This window comes from Sinohyriopsis cumingii, chromosome 4 (assembly GCF_028554795.1).
Source record: "Sinohyriopsis cumingii isolate HCF-2022 chromosome 4, ASM2855479v2, whole genome shotgun sequence".
Taxonomy (NCBI): Eukaryota; Metazoa; Mollusca; class Bivalvia; order Unionida; family Unionidae; genus Sinohyriopsis; species Sinohyriopsis cumingii.
The window spans coordinates 63972548-63983962 of NC_142964.1; positions in this window are offsets into that span (position 1 = coordinate 63972548).

An 11415-nucleotide genomic window follows, 5' to 3' on the forward strand; every position below is an offset into this window, starting at 1 on the left:
TCCTGGATTATGCTCATATTTCATTATGAAGCATTATGCAAAACATTCCATCACTCCTTTGACCTTCTGCACTAAGTCACTCGTTTGAGCAAGCTATGCATGCAGGGGTCAACTTTCTGTGATAATATCGGTCAGTTTATTCCCATATCAAGATCTGTTTTCATGCATGACGAATTTGCAAAAGCAAAACTCTGCTAAACACGAAAAGTAACCTCTCCATTTCGAGCATTTATTTTTTCTAAAGACTCAACAACAATTCCAATTCAGCCTCCTCTATAACCTGTCTACATGAAAGCTGCTAATATATTGAAACATAAACAAACGTATGTGTTAATTGCTTCGTAAACCTCATTCTTCTAATGCTACTTTCCATATTCTAACAGGACACTTATCAATACAAAACTCTCCACATTCGTTGCTTTAATAATCCAGTTAGCGTAACACGATTACGTCTGCTCATTCTACAATATAAAATTAATACCAGAGGCATATTCTGCACATCAATTTGTGAAAATATTACCAAAAATGGCAAATTTATAAATTTTTACATGCCACATGTTATATAGTAAGGTCACAAAAATTAACATGCATGAAAATTTATAACCTAAAAGACAGCTTACAGTTACTGGGCAGACTTGGAAGTAACCTACGTTAGTAGTGAATAGGGATACCCTACGGACAATGGGAATTAGCATTACAGAACCCCTTGGGACAATCTACGGACAATGGAAATTTAACATGGCGAAAAATCGTGGGACAATCTACGGACAAGGGGAATTTAACATGGGAATAAATCGTGGGACAATCTACGGACAAGGGGAATTTAACATGGGATTTTTTTTTTTAAAATTTTTAAAAAAAGGGGTAGGCAATTCAAAGACTATCTCTTTTCGAGAAATATGGCTGGCCCTGAAAAGGGCCTTTGGTTTATGTTAATATGCCCTTAACATAAAGGGCATTTGCGACATCTTCTTGTCCTCAAACTTCGTCTTACAGCAGGGCCATACATCAGAGTCCTCTTGAGGCAACCTTGTCTCTCTATATAGACTCTTCTTATCCACAGGCTGCTGTTGGTCCTGTGGACAACGGTCCACTTGGATCGGACATACATGAGCATGTCCGTCCTGAACATCATTGTTGACACAAGGGTTGAAGATTCAACGTCGGTCCACATGTTGAGGCTCCGAGAATAGGTGAATCAATGCAGTGAACGGCGCTTATTTATAGGGACAGAAAGGATTGAAACGGATTGAGTTCATTCACCAATCCGAACACGCGTTACAGAATTCAGTCAGCCCGCATCCAATCCGAAGAGAGCAGTCTGTGACGTCACGTAGTCAATATAGATTCGCTAGCGCTTGTGTGCAGTCAATCTATGCGACAGTGATTCAACATGACGGAAACTCAGAAAACGATCCATTGGGGTGCACCAGCAGGGGAGACCGCCCAAGGGAACTCGGACTTACTTTCAGAAGAGGTGAATTGGGATTTTGTGGATTTTCTCTCCTCGCAAGAATTTGTTCCGGAACCTTCGTTACCTTCTTCATTACCGCAAGTGGAGAATTTTAGACAGAGACAGAAAGAAGAATTGGAGAAATTTATACAACGACAAAAGGAAGCCGAACAAGTTTTTCTCCTACAGCAACAGCAGCAAGAAGAAGAGGTAAGAAAAAAACAACAGCAGCAACAGCAAGAAGAAGTAGTAGCAGCAAAGAAACAAGAGGGTGAAAATCAAACGGTCACGGTACTGTTGGACATTTTAGCGGAGTTAAGAAGTCTGAAACAAATGTATCAGACTTCATTATCACGACCGAAGAGAATACGACCTTCCCGAGCTAAACACGTCAACCCTGTGACTAAGCCTACCGTACCACCCTTAGTGATTTCAACCCAATCATCATCAGCATTACGCAGTTCAGAAGTAGGCCTTGGCCGTGGCAAAGGCATAAGGCAGTTAAAATTGATTGGTTAAACTCACCCCTGCACCATAAAGAAAAAAGGCCCTTTTCAGGGCCACCCACATTTCTCGAAAAGAAATACAATTTCAATTTGCCAATAACTCAAAAACCCACCCATTTTACCCTTATAGTACGTGTCTGTGTATGAGTGCGTGAGTGTAGCTTCTTATTTTAAAATCATAACTCAAAGACTCTTACCTTATATCATTCATTTATTCTTTTCTCCATTTTTTACAATCCAATTCACAACACAACACTTTAATAAAAAGTTCATTGATTTCTTCTGTCTCCTTGTTTAGTCTCTCTGTTTTTTGAATTTCTTCACCGTCACACTCTTTTCCTCTTCTTCTTCCTCCTCGCTTTCTTCCCTTCTTCTTTTTTTCTCTTGTTTCTTTTTCTTCACCTGTCTTCTTTCTTCCTCAGAAGAATCCCTCTCTTCCTCTGAAGAATCCCTCTCTTCTTCTGAAGAATTCCTCTTTTCTTCTGACTCCTCTTGTTTCTTTTTTGGGCAATCTGGAGACCAATGTCCTTTTTCTTTACAATAATAACAGGTATCTTGACTTTTGTCTTTTTTATCCCCTGTTTTTTTTCTTTTTTGACGGTCTGGACACTCTGAAGACCAATGCCCTTTCTTCTGACAGATATAGCAAGTATCTTGACTTTTATCTCTAAAGGAAGGAGAGTAGTCCGTAGGCTGGTCTGAAGAGAATTTTCTAATGACCCCTCGCAAAGCTCTGACGAAACGTTCCATCTGGTCAGTCTCTTCCATCGTTGTGTTCGGCTTGAGAGTGAAATGAATAGTGAAAGGACAAGACACACACCCTTTTATATACGCTGGTCTGCTATGATTATAAAGTAGTTTATGGTGTTTGAACTTGAGTCATTTGACGTTTTGCTTTCAAGATGAAACGATCCCATTCATTCGAGAAGAAAGAAGAAGAAAGTAAGAGGCAGAAACGTGATCTATCGCCTCGTACCAGGGCTGAAATCTTGGCACAAATTCATGCCAGTGATTTTGAAGAGGACATGAGTGAACCAGAATCCGAACCCTCTAAACCAAGTTCACCACCCTTTGTCAACCCTGAAAAGTACTATTCCATTCGAGAGACGGAAAAGCGCTCCTCTAGAAAATTTAGAACCACGGCTTACAAATACACGGTGAAGTTTAAAGATTTCAAGGCTGAAGTGCCGTTAGAGAAAGCAGAAGTGTTCATCACCGAGGTGTGGGATTCTTTGCTCACTGCACTCAAGCAGCAATGTCAACCCAAAGAAGACGATCGCTTGAGACTTTCCATACAACACGACGGTTTGAAATCCCCTGTTTGGATCGAGTTTAGCACCCCTGCAGAATTGACTGCTTCCAAAGTCATGGACAAGATTCAACACGTGCAACAATCTAATGACCAGTTTGACATCACCGATGGAAAAGCCACACTGGACATGACCCACGTCTCTCCTCCTCAAGGGACTGGACGCAAAAAGATGTTATTGGTAGACGACCTTCGCAACACCAAAACAAGTCTCGTCCGAATTAACAACCCTCAAGACCAGATGTGTTTAGCCCGTGCCATCGTGGTGGGACGAACCTATGCCAACAAGAACGACACGGTAGAATGGAAAAGAACCTGGGACACTATTCAACGTTCCGACCGAGCCAAACAACGAAACGAAGCAGAACTCTTGTTACAACAAGCCGGATTGCCCAAAGACACACCCTGCGGCATTCCTGAGATGCAAAAATTGCAAGATGTCCTAGCTCCACGATACACCTTGAAAGTGCACCCTCAAGAAATGCGCGGACCTCTATTGTTTCGAGGCCAAGATTTTAAGGACGGAAAATACATTCATGTTTATCATCACGATGACCATTTCGATACGATTACCAGTATCACCGGATTTCTGGGATACGGTTATTACTGTGAGAAATGTGACCATGGTTATAATAATCGAGAGCAACACAAGCATTGTGGATTGAAATGCTCAGGATGTTTGGCCTCTTCACCCTGTCTGAGCGAAGAACCAGTGCCTTGTTCCACTTGTCTGCGCACGTTTGTCAGCCCTACCTGTTACCAACAACATCTGAAAACGCAAGGTTCACAGAAGAAATGTGCTTGTCAACTCCTGAGATTGTGCCCTACGTGTGAACAAGTCATATGTACCAATGCTGCCAAGGCACACGTATGTCGAGGAAAGAAAAAATGTCACATTTGTCACCACATCGTGGACTTGGAACACCAATGCTACGTGCAAAAATACCAACCCCCACCAGAGAAAGAAGACGGTCACAAGAAGAAAGGCAATTTCATCTTTTTCGATTTCGAATGCATGCAAGAGACCGGCATTCACATTCCTAATTTCTGCGTGGCTCATCGAGCGTGCGAGAAGTGCATTCAAGAACCTATCTTCAGTCATTGCCCTCACTGCAGCAAGATACCCGGAGGGCGTGAAAAAATCTTTCGGGGACCAAACACGTTAGCCGATTTTGCCCAATGGGTCTTAGACCCCGTCGACAAGACGTGGAGCCAAGAGGACATCGAACGTTACGGAGATTGTCATCGTCATGCCACGGTGATGGCTCACAATTTCTCCGGATACGATGGACAGTTTCTTTTGAGGTACTATACGGAACAAGGCACCGAGCGTCCTAAAGTGACTTTGAACGGAGCCAAAATCATTTTCATGCAAGTGGGACAAGTACAGTTTAAAGATTCGATGAGCTATTTGGCCATGCCTTTGAGTCGAATGCCTAAAACGTTTGGAATGACAGAAATGGCTAAAGGGTACTTTCCACACTTTTTCAATACGGAAGCCAATCAACATGCCGTTCTACCCCATTTGCCTGAGGTTCACTATTACGACCCCGACAACATGCGTACCGAACAACGAGAAGCTTTCTACGCTTGGTACCAGATTCACGCCTCGGACCCTTTCGACTTTCAGGAAGAAATGCTAAAGTATTGTCGTTCCGACGTGGACATTTTACGGCGTTGCTGTGGAAAATTTCGAGAACTGTTCATGGAACACGGAGGGGTCGATCCTTTGAAAGAAGCTTGCACCATTGCCAAAGCGTGTTCCTTAGTGTACCGCCAACGATTCATGCCTGAAAACACCGTGGCTGTCATCAGTCCTCAAACGACCCACTATGTCAAGCGTCAATACTCGGTCAAAGCCCTACGTTGGTTACATTACTTGTGCGACAAGGAAGACAAATGGATTCAGCATGCCCGCAACGGAGGAGGCGAAAAGACCATTGGAACGTATTCGGTTGATGGCTGGGACTTAGAAAACCCCAAGATCGTGTACGAGTTTAACGGTTGCTTATTTCACGGATGTCCCGTCTGTTACCCTGACCGTGGCACTAAAAATCAGTTTTTGCAACGAACCATGGAAGACTTGTACCAGGACACTTGTCAGCGACGCCTAAAGTTAGAACAGCAAGGATACCAAGTGGTGGAAATGTGGGAACACGAGTACGATCACCGTATGAAAACCGATCCCGAGTTTAAACACCTCGTGGAAAGTTACCAGTTCATGGACCCGCTGAACCCGAGGGATAGTTTGTACGGAGGAAGGACCAATGCCACCTGTTTGCTGTACCAAGCCGACGAAAAGAAAGGAGAAGAAATCAAATACTTGGATGTGTGTTCGCTGTATCCCTACGTGTGTAAATATTGTCGCTTTCCTGTAGGGCACCCGCAATTGCTGACGGAACACATCGACCTGAAAAACATTCGACAATACGAAGGCTTGATCAAGTGCAAAGTTTTGCCTCCCACGAACCTCTACCATCCCGTCTTACCTCACCATTGTCAAGGCAAACTGATGTTTCCCTTGTGCCGTACTTGTGCCGAAACGTGCAACCAAGACCAGCCTTGTCATCACAGCCAGGAAGAACGGGCCTTGACGGGAACCTGGGTCAGCGTAGAATTGTTCAAAGCTCTGGACATGGGATACGAACTGTTTGAAGTATACGAGATTTGCCACTTTCCCAAGACACAACAGTACCGCAAGGGTGATCCCAGTCAGAAAGGCATTTTCGCCGACTACGTGGATGCCTTTTTGAAACTGAAGCAAGAAGCCAGCGGCTATCCTTCCTGGTGTCACACTCCCGAAGACCAAATACAATTCAAAGAGAAATATTACGAACAAGAAGGCATCACTTTAGACCACATCGAGAAAAACGAAGGCAGGCGATCGTTTGCCAAAGTGATGTTAAATTGCTTGTGGGGTAAAATGGCACAACGACCGTGTTTACCCAAGACGGAATATTTGACAGAACCTTCCCGCTACTTCCAGATGATTCACGACAAAACCAAATACATGAAACACGTGGACGTCGTTCGAGAGAATTTGATCTTGGTCAATTACGAAGAAGATCTGGACTTTGTACAAGACGATCCTTTTGGAAATGTCATCATTGCGGCTTACGTGACAGCCCATGCTCGCTTAAAATTGTACGAAGCTTTAGAACTGTTAGAAGAACGCGTCCTGTACTTTGACACGGACAGTTGCATTTACATCCATCACCCGATTCAACATCACCCTAACATCGAAGGAGACCGTTTAGGAGCCTGGACAGACGAGCATCCCGACGACAAGATTCTAAGTTTCGTCAGTGGCGGTCCCAAAAATTACGGCTACGAATACCGGGACAAACAAGGAGAAGTGCACACGACGTGCAAAGTGAAAGGACTGACTCTGAATTATCGTACCAGTCGTGTGGTCAACTTTGGGGTATTGAAAGAAGCCTTGCAATCGGGAGAGGATGGAAACTTTAAAGTGACCACTCACCAACCGAACAAGATTGTACGTTTACCCACTCACCACATCGTCAGTCGACCTTTGGAAAAAGTTTATCAAATCGTGTACCAGAAGCGAGTTCGACTTCCCAATCATTTCACCTTACCGTATGGACACGTTGGTATAAAACATTGGTTGTAAGAGGATAGCCACCCACCAGAAAGATGACTTCGCCACAGCAAGAATCGAGTGAGAAAACCGATGAGAACTCCAAGTTCAAACCCTACCATTTTCAAGTCTTCTTACCTGACTATTGTGATTGTGCCCGTCGATTGGACACGTTTCAGAAATGGCCTACGGATAGGGAAGGATTACCTTCTTCGCATGTTTTAGCTAGAACAGGATTTGTCTACTTGGGACCTGAGTCAGGATTGGGATACGAGGTACAGTGTTTCGCTTGCGGACTGAAGTTACGAATGGATCTATGTATCTATAAAGATTCAGCTATTCTGGAACATACTCGATGGTCTCCGCACTGCCCTTACCTTTCTATGGCCTTTCCACCCATTACACTACGGTACAATGTTGACGGTACCTTAGAGACGGTACCTTCCGAAACAAGACATAAAAAACGTAAAAAAGGAAAGATGTACAAACTGGAGACTGCATTGCGACTAGTATAAAAAAGGGGCTATGGTCAAGATCGATAGTTCATTGTGACTACCAAGACCGAGCTAACAAGATGAATACTTTGAAAGAGACATCGTTCCAGTTTGGGGATTGTAAAAAAGCTGTATCTTTCTCTACTGGATGGATAAGACCCAGACATTGCGACGGAAAATGTCCGGAAGGAAACTGCGATTGTCCATGTGGTTACCATTGTAATTGCGTAACGGAGTTTGCAGACGAGTGCGATTGTGAGCCTTGCGATGGATACGATGCTGTACGTTGTGACCTGAGCGATGCCGTAAAGCATCATGGGAACTTTAGTGCCCCTACCCCTATCATGGAAAGTGATGCTGTGCGTGTCAAACCTGTCGGATGCGAAAGTGATGCCGCTCGTCCTCTTGGACATTTTACTGGGTTTCGTTTTAAAGGGGAATGTTCACCTTCACGTCTACCCCCCTACGGATGTCATCCAGCCTTGAGCAAACTCCTACCCATGTCACTCAACCCTCATCGAAACGAACCTGTGAAAAACGAATATTCGTTTCCTGTGCGTTTGTCGGAATACTGCGACTTTGAAAATCGTCTTCAATCGTTCAAAGGAAAATGGCCAAAGTATCTGGGAGGACCGACCCCCGAAGAATTAGCCAGAGCCGGATTTTTCTACTTGGGCGAAGGAGATAAAGTCAGGTGCTTCAGTTGCGATGTGACACTTCACCACTGGGAACCGCAAGATTCGGCCTACGTAGAACATGCTCGATGGTCACCGAATTGTCATTACTTACCCTTAGTGGGACCGAGACATTGAAGTAACTTCTTACCATAATCATCTGTTCATGGATACTTTACAAGAGAACATTGGTGCTTTGCCTGTGGAGTTGAGAGAACGCATTTACCGAGAGCTGGTCAAAATACAAGTGAAACGTAAAGAACAATTGCATCCGTCACGTCACCGGTGTTTGAACCACTGGTACCTGAAGGCTATACAAGGATTGATTCAATTGAAAGTGTTCCATCGGACAGACATTGATCAACGATCCTCTAGTTTTAAAAAGGATTGGTTTGGTATGGACGATTCTACCTACATCATTGTAAACGTACTGCATCGAATTCCAGAGGAAGAGTTAACGAATTACCAACATCTTGAACACAATGTCAACTTGGTGAAAGAGGAAACTTCTGAACGAATTGTCATGTGTAGATTAGTGACTCAACGATTTAAATTCGACACTGAAGTGAAACCATGTTTGTGCAAAGAGTACATTTCTTGTGTCAGACCAAAGAGGATTTAGTATGACCTATTCATGGATACTTTGCTAGAGAACATTCGTGCTTTGCCTGTGGAGTTGAGAGAACGCATTTACCGAGAGCTGGTGAAAATACAAGTCAAACGTAAAGAACAATTGCATCCGTTACGTCACCAGATCTTTAACCACTGGTACCTGAATGGTATAAGAGAACTGATTCGTCAGAAATTGTTTCAGTGGTCAGACCTTGTTCAACACTTTGAGTTAGTGAATGATCGAAATGTTCATTATTTTGGTTACTTCGAGATTCACCTACAGCAATACATTGAGGAAGACAAGTTAAAGGATTATCAACATATTTTACGTGGAATCTACTTAGAGGAAGAGGAAACTTCTAAACGAACTCTGAAGTTTCGGTTACAGTATGCAAGATTTAGATTCCCTACTGGAGAACGAAGATCTCTGGCTAGAAAGTACGTGTATTGTTTCCGAAACAAAGAGACTATAAAAACAGGCTGCCATGCCACGACTTATGTCACATGTCATCCAACAGATTCCGTGGAAGGAACTCAATGACCATATTCAAACCGTGGATCATTACCATCAATTATTACAAGAACTGTATCCATTCAATTTTGGACGACAAGTGGTGTGTGTCTTAGTGACTTGTTTTCTGGGATTTCGTTTACCAGCCGATTCTTTGTGGACTCTTTACGATCAGTACTTACCACCTCCATGGCCTTAAATGGTCACGAAAAACTCCTTTTGCTCAAAGCCTTGCGGTTTCATCTGGATACTTCTCGACCTCAACAGGAAAAAAAGATTCGTCAACTTTTAGCGACCCAAGACGTGTATGACGATGTGTGTGTAGCTTGTGACTTACACCCTCATTGGACAGATGTTCGTGATTGGAAAAAGGGGGGTTTTGAGGCTTGGACCCAAGAAGTGGCCCAGTATGCACAAGAGTTGTTCAAGGAAAAAAGTTACTTTTCAACCTGTGTTAGTGACGGTGCCAGAAGAACCCGTCACCGAGAACAACCACTCGCTTCAGGACAGGACTGTCATGGACATGCCTGAAAGGTCATTCCGGGAGGACACTTGTGTGACAATACCTCATGTAGAGACTGTAAGAACATTACACACTGTCCCTAGGACATCTTGGTTAACCAAAACATGTTGTACAGACACTTGTTTATATTCCACTTTGATCGCTTTGCTGTGTTTTATATTCCTGTACATCACTATTTGGGTTGTATGTATTTTTGTCTTTCGTGTTCATATTTGAAACATTCAATAAACGTGTTCTGAAAAAGTATATAAACTCTTGTCTTGTTTGTTTTTTCGTGTCACAAGTGACATTTCTCATACCATGGCTACCTCTGCTGTCTCTGCTCCCTCTTCCTCTACTGTCAAAGTCATCGACGAACACTTAGATCGTGCCAGTTGGGAGGCTTTGTATCTTCGCCATCCCTTTAACATGCTCATTGCTGGACCTAGCGGTTCAGGCAAAACCGAATTCGTCAAACGTTTGATCGAACATAAACATCATTTGATCGATCGGCCCCCTCAACGGATCGTGTGGTGTTACAAAGAGTGGCAATCGGCGTACAGCCTCTTGCGAGAAAGTCAAGGCGATTCCATCGTGTTTGTGGAAGGCATTCCTAAAGAAGACGACGGCATCGTCTCTGACTCCCGTCAAACCCATTTGGTCATTTTCGACGACATGTTAGGAGAAGACGAAGAAGAAATTAAATTGTGGTTCACGCGCAAAGGGCATCACCGTAATGCCAGTGTCATTTACATCACCCAAAATTTGTTTCAACAAAGTAAAGCCCATCGCACCATCAGTCTCAATGCGCATTACGTGGTCTTGTTTAAAAGCCCTCGAGATAAATCGCAAGTGCAAGTCTTAGCCAAACAGTTAGGAACGCCTTGGCTGACTCAGGCGTACGACGATGCCACTCAAACACCACACGCCTATTTACTCGTCGATTTGAAACCTACGACCCCCGATGATTTGCGATTTCGTACCCACTTGTTTCACCACTGGTGCCAAGACGGAGGGCCTGTCCTGTACACGTCTCCGTCCTCGACTTCATTTCACTCCCCATGAAAAAAATCTATAAAAACCTCAGACCCTTTTTCGTCTGTCTCACACAGTGTGAACATGACGTCCCTTCAGTCGCATCTTCCCGTCAAATTGATTCGTGCCTTGTATGGCATCAGTCGAGAAAAAGATCCACAAACACGAGCCCGTGTCTTAGAAGCTAGTCTCAAAGAAGTCTTACGATGGTTCACGGTGACGGCACGTCAATTACTCCAAGGAATCATTCAGATTCCTCATCAAACCAAACGCTTTTTCGATCGAAACAAAGTCGCTTTGGTCCAACTGGCCGATCCCCGCATCGACACTCAAACCAAAAAACAAATCATTTTGAAACCTGGAGGGAGCGGTACTCTAGGAGGGGTCATCATTCGCTCACTCTTAAGATGGGATCCTAATGCCCCCAAAGTTATCCCCAAGACAAAAGTCCAACGAAGCCCCAAGAAGAAAAAGAAAAAGACCAGGTCCCCAAGAAGAATAACTTCTCCAGTGGCAGGACCCTCCTCTTACCAGACACCACCACCATCACCCCGGAAAAAGAAAAGAAGCCCCCAGAAAAAGAAACAGAGAAAAAGTCCCCAGAAAAAGAAAAGTCCACAGAAGAAAACTAGTCGCAAGAGAGGCACTTCGGCCAGGACGCAACCTTACACTCGCAAACCACGACCTGCCACAGCAGTGACTGCGTCTCCGGCATCCTCAC